Here is a 21,034-nt window from a genome sequence, read left to right on the forward strand (position 1 = left end):
GAATGAGGGGGGATTTGATAGCTGCTTTCAACTACCTGAAAGGGGGTTCCAAAGAGGATGGCTCTAGACTGTTCTCAATGGTAGCAGATGACAGAACGAGGAGTAATGGTCTCAAGTTGCAATGGGGGAGGTTTAGATTGGATATTAGGAAAAACTTTTTCACTAAGAGGGTGGTGAAACACTGGAATGCGTTACCTAGGGAGGTGGTAGAATCTCCTTCCTTAGAGGTTTTTAAGGTCAGGCTTGACAAAGCCCTGGCTGGGATGATTTAACTGAGAATTGGTCCTGCTTCGAGCAGGGGGTTGGACTAGATGACCTTCTGGGGTCCCTTCCAACCCTGATATTCTATGATTCTATGATTCTAAGTTGCAGTGGGGGAGGTTTAGGTTGGATATTGGGAAAAGCTTTTTCACTAGGAGGGTGGTGAAACACTGGAATGCGTTACCTAGGGAGGTGGTGGAATCTCCTTCCTTAGAAGTTTTTAAGGTCAGGCTTGACAAAGCCCTGGCTGGGATGATTTAGTTGGGGTTGGTCCTGCTTTGAGCAGGGGGTTGGACTAGATGACCTCCTGAGGTCCCTTCCAACCCTGATAGTCTATGATTCTATTTTATGATTCTATGAAAAACAGTATGATCCGGAGAGACTTTGCAGACTGGTCCGTATTGAACTTCAAAGATAGGATGATAGAGTAAACACTAAATGGCAGGAATGTAGAACTTAAAAGAGGGAGATGTGATGGAATGATAAAACTGTATTATAGTATTCAGCCACTCGGTGGCGCTGTGTCACAGACCTTATTTACGCTAACCTTGGCCACACCTGGCAGAGCATTAAAAGATCTTATAATAAACACATCTGGGGTGTATCTCTCTGGGAAGGAAGCTCTGTGGCCAGTCCGTATCTGGTGTTAGCCTGACTTGCTAATAGCAGCCCTGCAACCTATCATATACAAGGGATACGTGACAACCACCAGCCTCTCCCCTTCCTGAAAGAATCCAGAGTGCAGATTGCAACAAATCCCAACACAGGCCCACTCACTGCACCCAGCGCACACTTCTTGGGAGCAGCACCAGGAACCCTGGTCCTTCGGGTCCCTAAATGCAGGCCTCCAGCTCTGAGAGCTCTCTCTTTGCTAGCCCTGGTGGTAGGTCTCTCATCCTGTCTGTAGCCACCTCACCAGCCCACATGTTCACAGCCAGCACAGCACAAGCTGGCCCATAATGCACCTGTCCTTGAGGCTTTCCTCCAGGGGCATTTAATCCATTTGATGTTATGAGAACGAAATAGCCCCAGCTTGACCTGAGTGGCAAATCAAAGGAACAGGTGCTTTCTCTTGCCTTGTTTGGATTTAATGAAACGGCAATAAAGAGGCAAAGCTCCCAGCTGCGGCGCCAAAAGCATGAATTCTAGCCGAAGCATGTCTTGGGAGGCTGTCAGGAGAAGATCATGGGAAACTGAGTCGGGTTTCATGACAATCAGGGATTGGCAGCCAGGGTGAAATCAAACCCTCTCCTTGTAACCCTTCTCATTACTCCTTGTGGGCACAGAATTGTTCCTGGCCCTCCCCAAAAAGTAGTTTTAAAGGCTCCTTTATCTCCTGCCCAGCAGATCAGATCTCTGCCCTGGAGAGTCTGATCACCCTTGCTAGCTACCACCAAGGGCTGCAAGCCCCAAGCCATGTGCACCCCACTGCAGTGGGTGCTGCACCGGTAGGATCCTAGGGCTGAATCCTGAGGCCCTTCTTCAGTTCTGGTGCAGGCAAACTTCCACTTAAGCTTTGTCTGAATCAGGGACTGCAGGTCTGGCTCTGGGCACTAGGGCTGGAAATGCCCTATCAAGTCGTCTTGGGCTGGATCCTGCTCTTGGTCAGACCACTGTGAGCCTGCAATAACCCCAGTGGGTGCAGTGACTCCGGATTCAAACTGGTTTAACTGAGATCAGTCTCTGCCCCCTTGTGCCCCTGGGGTCAGGGTGTGCCCCGTACCAAGCAGCCGAATCTGGATGGGTGGGAGCAGGTCAGGTGTAGACTGAAATTTGCAGTGATGAGTGTGCCAGAACCACCCTCACTCTGCAATCCACATGGATCTGGCTGAGGAGTTAGCCCCGCATCTCGGTCTTTCTGTTTAAAACTTGAGACCATTACTCCTCGTTCTGTCATCTGCCACCACTGAGAACAGCCGAGCTCCATCCTCTTTGGAGCCCCCCCTTCAGGTAGTTGAAAGCAGCTATCCAATCCCCCCTCATTCTTCTCTTCCACAGACTAAACAACCCCAGTTCCCTTAGCCTCTCCTCGTAATTCATGTGCCTCAGCCCCCTAATCATTTTTCTTAGTACATTACCTGGGCCTATAACAAGTTGGTCATCTGGCTGTCCCTTAGTTACAACTGGCTGTGGTCGGTTTAAACCCTTGAGTCGTCTTCTGGTTCTGAATCCGCCAGCTAGAGAGTTTGCTCTGTTGTTTGTTCTTTCTGAGGGACAGTCCATGTTGACAGTTTCTGTTGGACTCTCCATTTTCGGTTTTGCTCCCATGTGATCAAGGCTCTGAATTATTTTTCTTTGTGGCAGTTGGAGGTCTCCCTCCTTCCCCTCCGTCCAATACGACACGAACACTGTCACCGGGTTCTGGACCCAGCAGGTTTCTAACCACGGGGCAGCTGTTTTAAAAGCGTTTGCAAGCTCGTTTTGCCTTTTTATCAGATTTGGCTATTCTCGTCAAGTCTGGCCATTTCAGAGAGAGGCTCTTGTCCAGAGTTGGAACAGTAGTTCTGAGTTGCCTTCCCATCAGGAAGCTTCCAGTAGCTGCTGTTGGTGCTGATCTGGAACTCAGAAGAGCAAGGAGTGGATCTTCCTGCTGTCCGATTTTCTTGGCTGTCTGCGCAGCTCTCTCAGCCTCTCCATTCGCTTGTGGGTAATGGAGGCTCCTAGTAATATGATCAAAATCATATTTAGTTTGGAATGACTTAAATTCTGCTGCAACGAATTGTGATCTGTTGTCTGTCTCTAGTTATTCTGGAATGCCGAAGTGAGTAAAAGTGCACTTCAGTTTCTCTATTATACAGCAACATATTATGTCTTTCAAATACGTTATTTCTAAATACCTGGGGAAATAGTCCATTACAATAAGGTCATGATGTTCTCTGAATTTGCATAAATCTGCAGCTAGTCTCTGTTAGGATATAGCTATTCAGGCCTGTCTGTAAAGGCCTGTACTCTAAGAATTTAGGTATATTCTTATCATTTAGCTAGTTCTAGAGGTATAGAAGAAAGAATCAAAATCACTGTCTGCCGGTGTAAGGGTCTTCTCGTACCGTGACAGTCTGAGGCCCTGTTCTTAGGCTAAGGCCTTTGGCTGAGCAGCAGAGGCAGCCATAAGCTGGGAAGCGACTGGTCACCTCCTCACATTCCAAACTAGTCCCATTGAAAGAAGGTGCTATTGGGCTGTTAGGATACAATCCTGTCCTGATAATGCCTATCACCTCCAGAGAAAGGGAAGTGCCTAGAAAATGTAAAAGGAAACTTAGTTTGATAGCATCCTGTCTGGCAAGAACTCACTCATCAATAGCTGGGATGTGAAATCCTCACTTCTGTATTGTTTTGTCATTATAGTTCCCACTTTGCTATTGTTTGTCTGTATAATCTCTGTCTGGTTCTGTGATTGTTCCTGTCTGCTGTATAATTAATTTTGCTGGGTGTAAACTAATTAAGGTGGTGGGATATAATTGGTTACATAATCATGTTACAATATGTTAGGATTGGTTAGTTAAATTTCAGGAAAATGATTGGTTAAGGTATAGCTAAGCAGAACTCAAGTTTTACTATATAGTCTACAGTCAATCAGGAAGTGGGTGGGTGTGTGGAGGGGAAATGGGAACAGGGAATGGGGGTGGGCAATTGGAATCATGTTTGGCTAAGGGCAGGAATGGGAACAGGGACACAGGTGTAAGGCTCTCTGGTGTCAGAGCTGGGAAGGGGGACACTAAGGAAGGAAACTGGAATCATGCTTGCTGGAAGTTCACCCCAATAAACATCGAATTGTTTGCACCTTTGGACTTTGGGTATTATTGCTCTCTGTTCATGCGAGAAGGACCAGGGAAGTAAGTGGGTGAAGGAATAAGCCCCCTAACAGTCTCTTCCAAGGGCTTTCTGGTAGGTGTGTTTGTACACTATATGGTTCAGCATTGTTTCTTAAGTTGATTTGTACCGAATGTCCTTTCAAATGTCCAATATCAACAAATCCTGCATCCTTCCCCCTGTCTCACTAGGTCCATCATGGCTGTCGCAGTTTTGCTGAGAAGGTTGTTGGTCTTCAATCCTTTGATCACATGCATTCTGAATGCATAGCTTTTGTCTTTGTAAGTTGTTTCTGTGGTGAACTGGCCCATGCAGTTCAGAATCCCTCCAGGGCTAATCGAGGCTATGTCAGGTGATTTCAGCTGTGGGAAGGGTTAAAGGTGATTTTAAGTCCCTTCTTCGCTGACTGTGTGTTAGCCGATGGCCAGGGATGTTTGGTGAGGTGCCAGCTATGCCCGTTTATACCATCCGTGACTTTAACCGCTAAGATGCACTGTCCCTTCGCGGCGGGCAGCCCGGGCTAGGCTGACGGATGCCCCAAGGTCCTAACCACCCGTGACTTTAACTGCTAGAGCTCAGAGCTCCTTCGCAGCGGGCAGTCAACACTGACTGACAGGTGCCCCAATGGCAGCACTCAGAGCCTCTCCACACCCGTGACTTTAACTGCTAGAGCTCAGAGCTCCTTCGCAGCGGGCAGTCAGGATTGACTGACAGGCGCCCCAAGAGTTTGCCCCGTGGAGGCGGCACAACTCAACGCTAGGCTCTTAGTACTCTCACCTAATGGCCAGGCTTTATAGCCAAAACGGCTGAGGTTCTTTAATTGTGTTGGCTGCTTTACAGTAAACCAGAGAAACAAGTCAGGCTTATGCACAAATGGTTACCAAAATTTATTAAACTAGATTCTAATCATGTGGTTACAAAATTGCTAGTGCCTACTTATTTAAGTGTAGAGATGTTACACACACAAACAAGTTACAAAACTGAAGCCACAATCCCAAAGAAAGAAAACAAAGTATAGAGCTCTATTTCAAAATATGTGTACACTAAAGATAGGAGATCAGGTGTGGGTGCTTCTTACCCTCCTTGCATCTCTCGATTCCAGCGGTGCCAAGCCAGGATCGGTCACTCAATTCCGCGGAAAGACGAATAAGGGACAAGGCTCAGGGACCCTCTTAGCTGCAGAAGCCTTGGGAGGCTGTCACTTATCTGACCAGCAGATAGATAGTGAAAAGCACTCAAAAATCATGGTGCTGTAGGTCCCCTACTTATACCTCTGTACTCCTTTATTCTCTTTCTCCTTTCTATGCCAAATTGGGGCTGGTCTGTCGGGGTGATGCCAGCTCTCGCAAGAGTAGTTCACACTTGCAAGGGAGAAACAATAAGTTTCGACTACTGGACATTTCTTTTATCAGGGTAAATATTTTCCCACCTAGGATGTTGGTGTGTGTGCATCATGCTGTTTAGTAGGGGCTAAGAGCCATGTCTGTCACAGCGCCTCTGCCTGCTGTGAGCCCAATCGTTGTATATGTTCCCAGTGGCACATTGTAGCAGCACACCTGTGCTTCTCTCAGCTTCAAAGGCTGTGCTGGAATTCATGTTAAGTGCCCTGTGGTTTTTGGCTCCCGTGTGTTTCCAGCAATGCTGGTCTGAGGGGGGGGGGCTGGCTGTCTGGCTACATTCCACCCCCTGATGCACCACACTACATCCCAGATTGCAAGGTGGCGGTGATGCCAGCACCTCTTGCCCTCCTTGGGGAAATCTAGAAATACCCAACAACCAAATTAGAGGATGAGGATTTGCGGAATTGGTTAGGATCCCTTTTTAGCTCTAGGTATCTGATTTGTGTGGAGGAAAGAGCAGTTTGAATCAAAGGCTTCATAATACATAAAAAGAAAAAAGAAAAGGAGTACTTGTGGCACCTTAGAGACTAACCAGTTTATTTGAGCATGAGCTTTCGTGAGCTACAGCTCACTTCATCGGATGCATAGCATATCGTGGAAACTGCAGAAGACATTATATACACACAGAGACCATGAAACAAAACTTCCTCCCACCCCACTGTCCTGCTGCTAACAGCTTATCTAAAGTGATCATCAAGTGATCATCAAGGAAGGCCATTTCCAGCACAAATCAAGGTTTTCTCACTCTTCCCCCCCCCCACACACACACACAGACACACATACAAACTCACTCTCCTGCTGGTAATAGCCCATCCCTCTTTGAAACCTCTCTTTATAATGCGCATGATAATCAAGGTGGGTCATTTCCAGCACTAATTCAGGTTTTCTCACCCCCCCCCCCCACACACACACCCCCTTCCAAAAACCACATACACAAACTCACTCTCCTGCTGGCAATAGCTCATCTTACAATGTGCACAGCAATAATCCAAGTTTAACCAGAACGTCTTGGGGGGGGGGGGGGTTTGTAGGAAAAAAACAAGGGGAGATAGGCTACCTTGCATAATGACTTAGCCACTCCCAGTCTCTATTCAAGCCCAAATTAATAGTATCCAATTTGCAAATGAATTCCAATTCAGCAGTTTCTCGCTGGAGTCTGGATTTGAAGTTTTTTTGCTGTAAGATAGCGACCCTCATGTCTGTGATTGCGTGACCAGAGAGATTGAAGTGTTCTCCGACTGGTTTATGAATGTTATAATTCTTAACATCTGATTTGTGTCCATTTATTCTTTTACGTAGAGACTGTCCAGTTTGACCAATGTACATGGCAGAGGGGCATTGCTGGCACATGATGGCATATATCACAGTATTTACAACCGAATGTAAAAACGGGGAGAGGGAAAATCCCAAGTGTATCCCGTTACATATTCCACAGGCTTTTGTTCCACCAATCATTTAGGCTGAGTGGTACAAATTCAATTCCCAGTCCATTGGTTGAATTTAGCAAGGTGCACATCCAGCAATTTGTAGCACCAGCAGCTGAGGCGATGGTTTGGATTGCTCCCCGAAGAGGATGTTCTGGTATTGCCAAGGTGACTGGAGCCAACAGAAGGATCATGAGGGCTTGCAGGAACATATCTCTGGTGGGTCGTGTTCTAGCTAAAAAACTTATTTTAAAACCAAAAGCAAAAATTACACCTGCTATTATAAGTAATGGCAAATATATCAACAGTCCATAGTAGTCTCTAGTGATCAAACAGGTCTGCTGCATGGTCCATTTTGCTGACAGGTTAGCTGGCAGGGTGCTCGGAACCATGGGACCATTCCTGCAATAAATCACATGGTCAGCCGGTCTTGGATGCGATCCAAGCCTCTGTAATGGTTATTAGCCTTTTATCAGCATTTAAGGCACTCCATACACCTTTCTCTTTATAGGCGTGCAAAACGCAGGTAAAGGTTCCCAGGGCTGGGTGTTTAATCACAACAGTGTCTCCGGGAGCATACTTGGAACTGTGCAGTGGTGTTCTGGCAGGGGAGATAGCTTTCCCTGTAGGGAAGAATCCCCTGCTGATTGGACTTCCTGTAGGAGTCTGTCTGCTGTTTAATCTCTGCACCACTTCGTCCAGTCTGTCTCCCCATGTGCCATCAGTAGGCTTCAAGTGATTCTTTAGCAACCCATTCCAGCGCTCGACCATGCCATTAGATTGAGGTCGATATGGAAGGTGGAAGGTCCATTGGACTCCATGGTTAAGGGTCCATTCCCTTACAAGTTTATTCTTAAAATGCGAACCATTATCTGATTGGATTTCTTGAGGCATTGGGACAATTGCTGTTAAGCGGTTTAGTCCCATAATTGTGGACAACCCTGTTGCCAATCGGGTTGGATATGCAAAACCAATCCCTGAAACAATTTCTACCCCAGTCAAGATGTATTTCCACCTCTGCCTTGTAGTGGGCAGTGGTCCGACATAGTCGACCTGCCAGGTTGCCCATAGTGTTTTTCCATCTCTTAGCCTGGCAAACCTTTGTCCTTCTGCTATATGTTTTCTAGTCTCAGCACAAATAGCGCAGGCTTGCACCAGGTCTCTAGCCTGTCTGTGGGTGATAGGCCACCCCCTATGTGCTTGCCGCACTAACTCATCACTTCCTGTGTGTCCTAAATTATCAGGTAACCATGAATATAAGCGTTCCCATTCTACTTGTGTGGTAAAGAGCTGGTGTCACGGAGTGTGGGGGAGTCCAGGCCCTGCACCCCTCTTCCTGGGATTCACTGAGACTCTCAGCCAGCCAGTAAAACAGAAGGTTTATTGGACAACAGGAACACAGTCCAAAACAGAGCTTGTGGGTACACCCAGGACCCCTCAGTGAAGTCCTTCTGGGGGAGCAGGGAGCTTAGACCCCAGCCCTGGGGTTCCCTGTGTTCCTCCACCCAGCCCCAAACTGAAACTAAACCCACCGAGCAGGTTCCCTGCTGCAGCCTCCATCCACATTCCTGGGCAGAGGTGTCACCTCCCCCTCCCGCTCCTGGCTCAGGTGACAGGCTCTCAGGTCTCCCGTCCCCAGGGCACATTCCCAGGTCAACACTCCCCCCTCCCTGCTGCGTCACATCGTCACATCTCTCCCCCCTTCGAGACTGAACTGAGCGGGGTCACTGTGACCAGTGACCTGGGGAAGTTCGGGGCCCCCTCTCCGGGACAGCGCATCCGCTATCAGGTTGGCACTTCCCTTCACATGGACCACGTCCATGTCGTAATCCTGCAGGAGCAGGCTCCACCTCAGGAGCTTGGCGTTGGCTCCTTTCATCTGGTGCAGCCAGGTCAGGGGAGAGTGGTCGGTGTAGACGGTGAAGTGTCGCCCGAAGAGATAGGGCTCTAGTTTCTTGAGGGCCCACACCATGGCCAGGCACTCCTTCTCGATGGCCGCGTAGTGTTGCTCCCGGGGTAGCAACTTCTTGCTCAGGTACACGATGGGGTGTCTCTCCCCCTTTTCATCCTCCTGCATTAACACCGCCCCCAGTCCCGTGTCGGAGGCGTCGGTGAACACCACAAAGGGCTTGTCAAAGTCTGGGTTTGCTAGAACTGGGCCACTGACCAGAGCCTCCTTCAGCGCCCGGAAAGCCTCCTGGCACTGCTCGGTCCAGACCACCTTGTCTGGCTTCCCCTTCTTGCATAGCTCAGTGATGGGGGTGGCTATGGCGCTAAAGTGGGGCACAAATCTTCGGTAGTATCCTGCCATCCCAATAAAGGCTTGGACCTGCTTTTTGGTGTGGGGAGCGGGCCAGTCTCTGATCACCTCCACCTTGGCCGGTTCCGGCTTTAGGCGGCCGCTCCCCACCCGATGGCCCAGGTAAGATACTTCAGCCATCCCCACCTTGCACTTCTCCGCTTTGACAGTCAGCCCAGCCCCCTGGAGTCGGTCCAGCACTTGTCTAACCTGGGACACGTGGTCCTCCCAGGTCTGGCTAAAGACACAGATGTCGTCAATATACGCCACGGCAAAACTCTCCATCCCCCTCAGGAGCTGGTCCACCAGGCGCTGGAAGGTGGCCGGCGCTCCCTTGAGGCCGAAAGGCAGGGTCAGAAACTCATAGAGCCCCAGAGGGGTGATAAAGGCCGATTTCAGCCGGGCATCTGCATCCAGCGGCACTTGCCAGTAGCCCTTTGTAAGGTCCATGGTGGTAAGGTACCGAGCTCCTCCCAGCTTGTCTAGGAGCTCGTCCGGCCTGGGCATGGGGTAGGCATCCGATACAGTGATGGCATTGAGCTTCCGATAGTCCACACAGAACCGGACTGACCCATCCTTTTTGGGGACCAGCACCACCGGCGAGGCCCAAGGGCTGGCCGATGGCTGGATCACCCCCAAAGCCAGCATGTCCCGGACCTCTCTTTCCAGGTCCTGAGCAGTTTTCCCTGTGACTCGGAAGGGGGAGCATCTTATCGGCGGGTGCGACCCTGTCTGCACCCGGTGGACAGTCAGATTAGTGCGTCCAGGCTGGTTGGAAAACAGCTGTCGGTACGGATGCAGCACCCCCCTGACCTCAGCTTGCTGGGCAGGGGTGAGCTGATCCGAGAGGGGGATTGTTTCCAGGGGGGAACCAGCTCTGGTCCCAGGGAATAGATCTACTAAAGGGTCATCTCCCTGCTCCTCCCACTGACCACACACAGCTAACACCACATTCCCCCTGGCATAATATGGCTTCATCATATTCACATGGTACACCCGGCGGTGGTGGGCCCGGTTCGACAGCTCCACCACATAGTTTACCTCATTGAGCTGCTTGACGACCTTGAACGGGCCCTCCCAGGCGGCCTGTAGTTTGTTCTTTCTCACGGGGATGAGAACCATCACCTGATCCCCGGTGGCATAGGCACGGGCCCGCGCCGTGCGGTCATACCAGACCTTCTGCTTCCTCTGGGCTCTGGCCAGATTCTCCCTGGCCAGGCCCATGAGTTCAGCCAGTCTCTCTCGGAAGGTCAGGACATACTCCACCACTGACTCTCCATCGGGAGTGGCCTTCCCTTCCCACTCGTCTCTCATCAGGTCCAGGGGGCCCCTCACCCTCCTTCCATATAACAGTTCGAAAGGCGAAAATCCGGTAGACTCCTGGGGCACCTCCCTGTACGCGAACAGCAGGTGAGGTAAGTACTTGTCCCAATCCTGCGGGTGCTGGTTCATAAAGGTTTTCAGCATCATCTTTAGCGTCCCGTTAAACCTCTCCACCAGCCCATTGGACTGGGGGTGATACGCTGAGGCCCAGTCATGCCGGACCCCACATTTCTCCCACAAGCACCGGAGCAGGGCCGACATGAAGTTGGAGCCTTGGTCTGTCAAGACTTCCCTGGGGAACCCCACTCGGCTGAAAATGGTCAGGAGCGCATCTGCCACGGTGTCTGCTTCAATGGAAGCTAAGGGCACTGCCTCGGGGTAGCGGGTGGCGAAATCTACCACCACCAGAATGTATTTCTTCCCCGACCGGGTCGTCTTGCTGAGAGGCCCCACGATGTCCATGGCCACCTTCTGGAAAGGCTCCTCTATGATGGGCAAAGGTCTCAACGCCGCTTTCCCCTTGTCCCGGGCCTTCCCCACCCTCTGACAGGGGTCACAGGATCGGCAATACTGCCGGACGGTGGTAAAGACCCCGGGCCAGTAAAAGTTCTGTAGCAACCTCTGCCGGGTGCGCCGGATTCCCTGGTGCCCTGCGAGGGGGATGTCATGGGCCAGGGACAGGAGCTTGCGGCGGTACTTCTGGGGGACCACCAGCTGCCTCCTGACCCCACAGGACTCCCCTTCCCCTGGGGGAGCCCATTCTCGGTACAGGAACCCCTTCTCCCACAGGAACCTCTCCTGGCAGCCTCTCCTCATGGTCCGTCCCTCACTGAGGTCGGCCAGGTCCCTGAGCTTCTGCAAGGAGGGATCTTTCCTCAACTCGGCCTGGAACTCAGCGGCTGGGGAAGGGATGGGGCCCGGTTCCCCCTCCGTGGCCAGGTCTGAGGCCGCAGCCTCTCTGAGCCGTGCCCCTCGGCGCTCCCTCCCCACCCGAGTAGGGTCTCGCGCCTCCAGTGTGGTACCCTCCCCAGGGTCAGGTCGCAGTGCCCCTCGCCGGCTCTGGCTACGGGTCACAACCAGGGCGGTCTGGGGGTCGCTTGGCCAGTCCTCTAGGTCTCCCCCCATCAAAACTTCAGTGGGCAAATGGTGGTGTACCCCCACATCCTTGGGGCCCTCCTTGGTCCCCCATTTCGGGTGTACCCTTGCCACGGGCACCTTAAATGGGGTCCCGCCCACCCCCGTCAGGGTCAGGTAGGTGTTGGGCACCACCCGATCTGGGGCCACCACCTCGGGCCGGGCCAGCGTCACCTCCGCGCCCGTATCCCAGTATCCATTGACCTTCCTCCCATCCACCTCCAGGGGAACAAGGCACTCTCTCCGGAGGGACAGCCCCGCACCCACCCTGTAAACCGAGCACCCTGAGTCCAGAGCCTCCAGCCCTCTGGCGGGGCTGGCTGGGGGTACTCTTCCCTCCTGAGCAGGTGGCAAACTGGTAGCCCCCCTTTCCTGGGTCGCCTGCCCCTCGTCCAGCTGAGTCCCTACCCAGTTAACCCTGGGTAGGTTGGGTCTGCTCAGTTTGTCCCTGAGCCCGGGGCACTGGGCCCGTACGTGGCCTCTCTGGCCACAGTGATAGCAGCTCAGGTCACGTTGGTCCCCTCGAACGGGTCGGAGGGGCCCGACACCAGGCGTTCCCCTTTGGAGGGGGTTCTCCCTATTTCCCCGCTGGGAGGCCCCATGGTGACTCTCTCTCTGCATCGGGGGGGCCTGTTCTTTTGGGACTCCTCCCGGCTACCCCCTGACCGACTGTTCACAAACTCGTCGGCCAGCTGCCCTGCATGCTGGGGGTTCGCGAGCTTTTTGTCCACCAGCCACAGCCGCAGGTCGGAAGGGCACTGTTCATACAGGTGCTCCAGTACAAACAGGTCAAGCAGGTCCTCTTTAGTTTGGGCCCCCGCTGTCCACTTGCGGGCATATCCCTGCATCCTGTTGACCAGTTGTAGGTAGGTGACCTCAGGCGTTTTACGCTGACTCCGGAACTTTCTCCGGTACATCTCGGGGGTCAGCCCAAACTCACGGAGCAGGGCCTGTTTGAACAGTTCATAGTCCCCTGCCTCTGCCCCTGTCATCCGGCTGTAGACCTCCACGGCTTTGGGGTCCAGTAAGGGGGTGAGGAACTGGAGCCTGTCTGCAGGGTCAACCCTGTGCAGCTCGCAGGCATTCTCAAAGGCCGTCAGGAAGCTATCTATGTCCTCCCCCTCCTTCCGCTGGGCCAGGAAGCACTTATCAAAGCTCCTTGCAGTCTTGGGTCCCCCCTCACTCACCGCAGCCGGGGCCCCACTGCTCCTCAGCCTGGCCAGCTCCAGTTCATGCTGTCTTTGTTTCTCCTTCTCCTGCTGCTCATGTTGACGTTCCCTCTCCTTCTCCTGACGTTCCCTCTCCTTCTCCTGACGTTCCCTCTCCTTCTCCTGACGCTCCCTCTCCTTCTCCTCCTGCTCATGTTGACGTTGTTTCTCCTCATGTTGACGTTGTTTCTCCTCATGTTGACGTTGTTTTTCATGATCCTCCAGCTCCCTCATTTTCCTCTCCCTCTCCCATTCCAGCCGCATCCGCTCCAGGGATGGGGAGCTCCGCTGGGAGGATCCCCTGCTGGCTGCTGGGGTCAGGGGGCCCTCGGTATTCGCTGGGCTTCCCACAACCCCTCCCCCAGGCATAGGTAGGAAGGGTCTCGGGGTGTCCTGGGCAGCAGTCTGACCCCTCCCAGCCTGGTCAGGCCCCAGGGCCCACGCTGCGTCCGCCGGGCGGCTTCCCTCAGGGACAGGGATCGGGTCATCCAAGCGATCCCTCTCCTCCAGCTGGGCAATCAGCTGTTCCTTGGTGGACCTCCCGACGCGCAGCCCCCTCTGCCTGCACAGCTCCACCAGGTCGCTCTTAAGGCGTTTAGCGTACATCTCCCGGCTGGCCACTCGCAGGCCGGGCAGCTGTCCACGGTTTCCAGGAAAAGCCCCTAGTGTGCCAGTCCTTCTTGAGGTCACCACCTCTTTGCCAGGGTCGAGCTGCAGACTCCTCCGCCCCTGGGACCGCTCGCTGCAATCCCCCGGGGGACCCTGTTACTGCAAAAGTCCTTCTCTCTGGTCACACACTCCCAGGGGTTAACCGCCCCCTGAAACCGTCTCTCTCTGAATCTTCAGCACGCCTGGTCCCCGTCAATCCCCCTTCGTTTTACTGTTCCCCAGTCACTTACTGCAGGAAGCGCCGTTCACGGGGTGCAGTAGATCCCACCGCTGCCACCAGTTGTCATGGAGTGTGGGGGAGTCCAGGCCCTGCACCCCTCTTCCTGGGATTCACTGAGACTCTCAGCCAGCCAGTAAAACAGAAGGTTTATTGGACAACAGGAACACAGTCCAAAACAGAGCTTGTGGGTACACCCAGGACCCCTCAGTGAAGTCCTTCTGGGGGAGCAGGGAGCTTAGACCCCAGCCCTGGGGTTCCCTGTGTTCCTCCACCCAGCCCCAAACTGAAACCAAACCCCCCCAGCAGGTTCCCTGCTGCAGCCTCCGTCCACATTCCTGGGCAGAGGTGTCACCTCCCCCTCCCCCTCCTGGCTCAGGTGACAGGCTCTCAGGTCTCCCGTCCCCAGGGCACATTCCCAGGTCAACACTCCCCCCTCCCTGCTGCGTCACATCGTCACAGCTGGGCAGCTGCATCGGCTAAATTGTTTAACTGTGCAGCTGGGGTATTATTCCTCTGATGAGCTGAGACATGTCCTATAGACAGGGGTTGTTGCAGGGCATGCTGATATAACCACTTCCAGTATTCCAGTCCCCATACTGGTTTACCTCCTATTTCCCAGTGGTTATTTTTCCAGTTAGTGATCCACTGAGTGGCACCTGCCCATACTGCATAGGAGTCCGTATATACTGCGGTGGCTCCTGCTTCACAGGCCAGTTTAATTGCAGCCAATTCTGCAAGTTGTGCTGACCCATCAATTTCAGCAGTTAGGGGTGCTGCAGAGGTGTCTGCAGGCACTGCTGCAGCTTTTCCCTTCCATTTTCCTTTTACCAGCCTGGCACTGCCATCAGTGAACCATACTCCCTCAGGCTTAGAAGGATCAAATGGGGCAGCATCCTTAATAGGAGACTGCTGTGGAGGTAGGCGGTATTCATCAGGCATTCCTACTTTCCATAGGGATTCCTGAATCATAGTGGGGTTTTGTGCAGCGTCTGCACTACCTACCCTGTGGTGTATGTAAAGTGCCCATCTTTGGATAGTCATTTTTTGTGCTACACCAGGTGGTAACTCTTTCCCTTCCAATATAGGTTTAATGATTGGAAGAGGAGTGTGAATTGTGATGTCCTTATCCTGAGTTAATTCCTCAGTTTCTCTCAAGGCTGTGTAAGCTGCCAGAAGCACCTTCTCATAAGGCGTGTAGTTAGCCTGTGACCCTTGCCATGACTTGGAACCAAACTGAATTGGTCGTCTGGGAGCAGTGTCACTTTCTTGCCAGAGAGCATAAGACATTCCAGTGGCTCCCACAGTTAGGTACAAATGGAATGGGGCTTCAGGATGTATGGGACCCAGAGCCTGATAGGTGTGTATCTCCCCTATCAGTTGCCTGAGGGCTTCCTCATGGGCAGGAGCCCATTCCCAGGCAGCACTTTTCTTTAACAAATTGTACAATGGTCTGGCTATAATGGCAAAGCCAGGTACATGTTTTCTCCAAAACCCCAGGGTTCCCAAAATCTGTCTCAATTGATCTTTACTTTCAGGGGAGGGTGCCTGATTTAGCTCTTGCACAGTGTCATTAGGCACAGACCTCCTACCTCCCATCCATACAGTACCTAAGAATTTTATCTCTTGGGAGGGACCTTGGCATTTCTCAGCTGGTAACTCTAAATTAAGGGCTTCTAGTGCTCCTTTGATTTGATTCATAGCCTCCTGTACCTCTTCTGAGGTTTTCCCACCTATTAAGATGTCATCAATGTATTGCACAGTTTGTACATTGGGTGGCAGTATAAGGTCATCTAGGACCTTTGCCAGTGCCCCATGGCAAATAGTGGGTGAGTGTTTAAACCCTTGTGGCATTCGGGTAAAAGTGTATTGTACACCTCTCCAAGTAAAAGCAAATCTTTCCTGGTCAGCTGGTTGCAAAGGGACCATGAAGAACATGTCCTTTACATCTAATACTGCTAGCCAGGGTTTATCTCAGGTTTGTATGGTGTTTACAATATCTGTTATGCTAGGGACTGCTGCAGTTAATGGTCCAGTGTTACTGTTTAGCTTCCTATAGTCTATAGTGAGTCTCCATTTGCCATTTGGTTTCTTGATGGGCCACACAGGAGAATTAAAGCGAGAGTGGGTACGAATTAAAATTCCTCGCTGTTCCAAATCTTTGATCAGGTCAGTAACAGGGCTTATGGCCTCAGCTGGGACATTATACTGCTTTATGTTTGTTACTGTTGAGGGCGGGAGAGCAGGCGCGCTGCTAAGTAAGTTTACAGAATAGTGGGGAGGGCTTTCCTCTTCCAGGTGGGTGGCATGAGGAACAGAACTGACTCCAAAAGCCCATCTTTCCCCATTAATCCTTCCCTTCTTTCCTCTTAAAACGTCCATGCCCAGTACGTTGGCATTGCCCAAAATCACCTCATATTTTCGGGGCTGATGGTGGGGTTGCAATGGGATATCCAGTTTTCTCTTAACTAATGGGTAAGTTATGGTACTGCCATTTACTCCTGTAACAAGTACCTGCGTTCGGCCAGTAGGTGGCGAGCCCTGAAAACTTTCTCGCTTAATCATGGACATTTGAGCCCCTGTGTCCATTAAGAAAGGAATAATGTGTTTGTCATTTACAGTTACATGTATCCAGGGGTCTTTTGCTGTTGTTTTCTCCTCTTTGGATTTAAGCTGGTTTATTAGGAGAGGAGACTGACCCCCGCAAGCTAGTTTCCCTGCTCTGGTAACTCTTGCAGTTGCTGGAGCAATGGAGTATACAGAGTGTCTGTAGGTGGGGGAGGAGAGAGCTGCAGAGGTGCACTGGGAGTAGCATTAGTTGCCTCCCAGTCAGCTCTTTTGAAGGTGGTGAATAATTTTAGCCGCTCTGTGGGCAGTCCATTTATCACATCTCTGGGATAACCTAAAGCCAGACATTGTCTCCACAACTTGGCTCTAAGCTCCTTTTCCTCCTGGGTTGGCTCTCGCTTGTTTTTATGTCCTTTAGATGGTGCCCCCTTGTTTCCCTGAAGGGAACGCATCTTAGCTTTGCCTGTCAGTGCTCTGATGTCTCCGAATTCTCTAAAGTATGACACCAGAAGGTTTAGCAGTGCCCGAAAGGTACTGTTATGTGCTGCAGCTTCTGATCTAAGGGACAGTGCCATAGCCCTATGGTTACTCGGAGCTCCCTTAAGCAGGGGTCTGAGATCATCTACATTTACCTGACCCTCCCATGGACTTTCATAGGTTAACTCTTGAGGGTTTTGGCCAAGCATGCTAATGACAGCCACAGTTAATAGAGCTGCTTTTACCTCATCTATGTTGGTCCAGTGCATTACTGTGGGTTCATCTCGGTCTGCTGGGTAAATTCCTCTTGCCCATCGACAAGCCAGAGACCAAAGTGTTTTAGGGGTGTTCCCCTCTGAATGTTCCAGGAATATTCCTGCACCTAAGTTAAGGCGCTCAGTTTCTTGGGCTGTCAGGCGTATATATCCACCCGCAGTGTCCCAGAGGCGGACCAGCCACTCTATTATACCTTCCTCAGGCTTTTTAGCAAAATCTCCCTTGATTGTTTTTAACTCCATGGGAGTATATTGGCGGGTGGTAATTTTGGTAAAGTGTGTTGGAGCTTTATTCCCTTTTCCCTTTTTACCTCCCTTCTTTGTTTTTGAAGAGGTGGATGGATCATTGTCATCCCCTTCTTCATCCTGCTCTGCCCCACTCAAATTTCCCTCATGTTCTTCTGATTTGTGCTGTGTGATAGCTGGTCTTAATTTTACAGAGGGACCTTCCTCCTCAGAGGAGGGGGACTCATCTGCTGAATCCCAAATATCTCCATCCCATTCCTCAGGGTCTAGCCAGAGAGCAGTCTCAACTTTAGCCCGGTTGATTCTGCATGTTTTAGTCTCCAGCTTTTCCCTTCGTTCTATCCCTTCTTTCTCAGTTAAGGGAAGTAATCTTTTCTGAAGATGTTCCATATCCCTATTCAGTGTTCTTACTCTGGTATCTAAATTCTGGCATTCCTTGCGCAGTGTGTCCCTTTCCTGTTGTAGCCTATTAAATTCTATTGCCAGACTATGATAATCCTTACAGGCAGCTTGCCAAATGTTAGTAAGCAGCCATATACAAGCACCTTTTCCTTTCCCTTTCTTCATCTTGCAGGCAGTTCTCCAGTTACAGAAATGCTGCCAGATCTCTGCTGGTTTTCCCCAATATTTCTCCAGCAGTTCTTTGCTCCACAGAGGATTTCCCCATCCCTCTTGGGTCAAACTTTTCTCTAGCTCAGGGAATTCTGTGGTGTTTATCATGACTGGTTTCATTGTGTTACTGTAGTGCAGCCTATATCACAATCCTGTTCGTGACGCCAAATCTGTTAGCCGATGGCCAGGGATGTTTGGTGAGGTGCCAGCTATGCCCGTTTTATACCATCCGTGACTTTAACCGCTAGGACGCACTGTCCCTTCGCGGCGGGCAGCCCGGGCTAGGCTGACGGATGCCCCAAGGTCCTAACCACCCGTGACTTTAACTGCTAGAGCTCAGAGCTCCTTCGCAGCGGGCAGTCAACACTGACTGACAGGTGCCCCAATGGCAGCACTCAGAGCCTCTCCACACCCGTGACTTTAACTGCTAGAGCTCAGAGCTCCTTCGCAGCGGGCAGTCAGGATTGACTGACAGGTGCCCCAAGAGTTTGCCCCGTGGAGGCGGCACAACTCAACGCTAGGCTCTTAGTACTCTCACCTAATGGCCAGGCTTTATAGCCAAAACGGCTGAGGTTCTTTAATTGTGTTGGCTGCATTACAGTAAACCAGAGAAACAAGTCAGGCTTATGCACAAATGGTTACCAAAATTTATTAAACTAGATTCTAATCATGTGGTTACAAAATTGCTAGTGCCTACTTATTTAAATGTAGAGATGTTACACACACAAACAAGTTACAAAACTGAAGCTACAATCCCAAAGAAAGAAAACAAAGTATAGAGCTCTATTTCAAAATATGTGTACACTAAAGATAGGAGATCAGGTGTGGGTGCTTCTTACCCTCCTTGCATCTCTCGATTCCAGCGGTGCCAAGCCAGGATCGGTCACTCAATTCCGCGGAAAGACGAATAAGGGACAAGGCTTAGGGACCCTCTTAGCTGCAGAAGCCTTGGGAGGCTGTCACTTATCTGACCAGCAGATAGATAGTGAAAAGCACTCAAAAATCATGGTGCTGTAGGTCCCCTACTTATACCTCTGTACTCCTTTATTCTCTTTCTCCTTTCTATGCCAAATTGGGGCTGGTCTGTCGGGGTGATGCCAGCTCTCGCAAGAGTAGTTCACACTTGCAAGGGAGAAACAATAAGTTTCGACTACTGGACATTTCTTTTATCAGGGTAAATATTTTCCCACCTAGGATGTTGGTGTGTGTGCATCATGCTGTTTTAGTAGGGGCTAAGAGCCATGTCTGTCACAGCGCCTCTGCCTGCTGTGAGCCCAATCGTTGTATATGTTCCCAGTGGCACATTGTAGCAGCACACCTGTGCTTCTCTCAGCTTCAAAGGCTGTGCTGGAATTCATGTTAAGTGCCCTGTGGTTTTTGGCTCCCGTGTGTTTCCAGCAATGCTGGTCTGAGAGGGGGGGCTGTCTGTCTGGCTACACTGTGATCTTTGCTCCTGAGTTAATTTTAAAGTCAATAGTCTTGCTATGAATATTCAGTTTCACTCTCCAGGCAGGCTCTGTGTCATGAGATGTGCTAGAACCCAGAAACAATGGATCTCGATTGTCTGTAATATGGGCCAACTCCCCGATTGCCTTGGTACGGCAAATAGCTGCAAAATATCCTATTTTTTGCATTTATTACACCTTGCACCTTTGGCTAAACATACATCTGTTGGACTGTGCATTTTTCCACATCTTGTGCATTTAGGCTCAAAGGCTTTGGGTTTTGACTTGAATTTGTCCCTCTTAGCCTGGGAGTTCTCTCTCCTTGCCTCAGGAGCTTTAGGATAATGACTTTTAGCCATCATGCTCTTTACAGTTTCTAAGCTAGTTTCTAAATGGTTCCGGCCTTTCATTCTGCTGTTTGACTAGTTCAGACTGCTTTGCTCTCTGTATAGCTGTGGGTAGGATTAAGTCTGTTCGTAATTGTAGCTGTTGTGACAGATTTTTGTCAGTTAGCCTAATAACCAGCCTTGCTGGGATATTTTCATGTTTTACAGTCCCAAAATCACAGTGTTCTGACAATGTATGCAAAGCTTTTATAAAAGATTCAACATTTTCTCTTGGTTCCTGCATTCTCTGCTGAAAACATGCTCTTTAGTAAACCACATTTCTCAGAGGTATAAAGTATGCACCAAACATACCCAGGAAGGACCCTTTATAGTCATCCTTGTGACTGTCTTCAGTAAAGTCAAAGGATTGAAAGATATGCTCTGCTTGCTTCCCTGTAGCATAAGTAGAGCCCTTCGTTTTCTTTTTTTCTTTTATTTTTCCTGGGAATTTATCAGTGTTTATTATCACAACAACAAAAACAGGTGAAAATCAGTGCAAAAAACTATTAATAATTTTTCTGGATAAATATTAGGGTTTATTTTGGTGGACAGAAAGACGGGGAAAAGTATTCAGTAGATTAATGCTTTGAATGCCATTAATCAATGTGGCGGAACTAAAACAGAACTCAAAACACCCCACCTCTGAGTTTAAGAAGACCATATATCTCTAATCCCCAAATAAATTTTCATTTGAATAAACAGTTTACTGTCGTAGACTTAGAACTATAATTAGACTATAAATATTTACATTTAATAATTGGGCCACACCATATGCGGTGCATATGCTCAGCTTCATCGTTTTTCTCCTGGTTTTGTTTTTCTAAAACTTTTGAATACTTCCTTGTGTTCTGAAATGTATTCTGATACAGATTTTCGTTTTCTTCCCATTTTAGTATGTTAAAACTGCTGACAGCTTGAAATGTGTACGTGGTGGGTGTGAAATTCATCAGTACATAGAGAAGCACACGCACTTCAGAGCTTGCATGCGTGCCTGTTTGTTTGTTGTGTGTATCTTCTAGACTAATACAGAGCCTTACTTCAACAGGCAGCTTTGCATATTCACACAGACTAATCTGTTATCATAATACATATATCTCATGCCATGTACTGTATTTTCCTAATAAAACAAGTTATTTTTTTATAAATTTGAATGATACAAAAGTAGGGTGAAAATCAGAAAAAAACGAAGAATGAAGAAAAAATGAAGAAAAAACTGGCATCTGAAGAAGTGGGGTTTTTACCCATAAAAGCTTATGCCCAAATAAATCGGTTAGTCTTTA

This window comes from Natator depressus, chromosome 5, assembly GCF_965152275.1.
Source record: "Natator depressus isolate rNatDep1 chromosome 5, rNatDep2.hap1, whole genome shotgun sequence".
Lineage (NCBI taxonomy): Eukaryota > Metazoa > Chordata > Testudines > Cheloniidae > Natator > Natator depressus.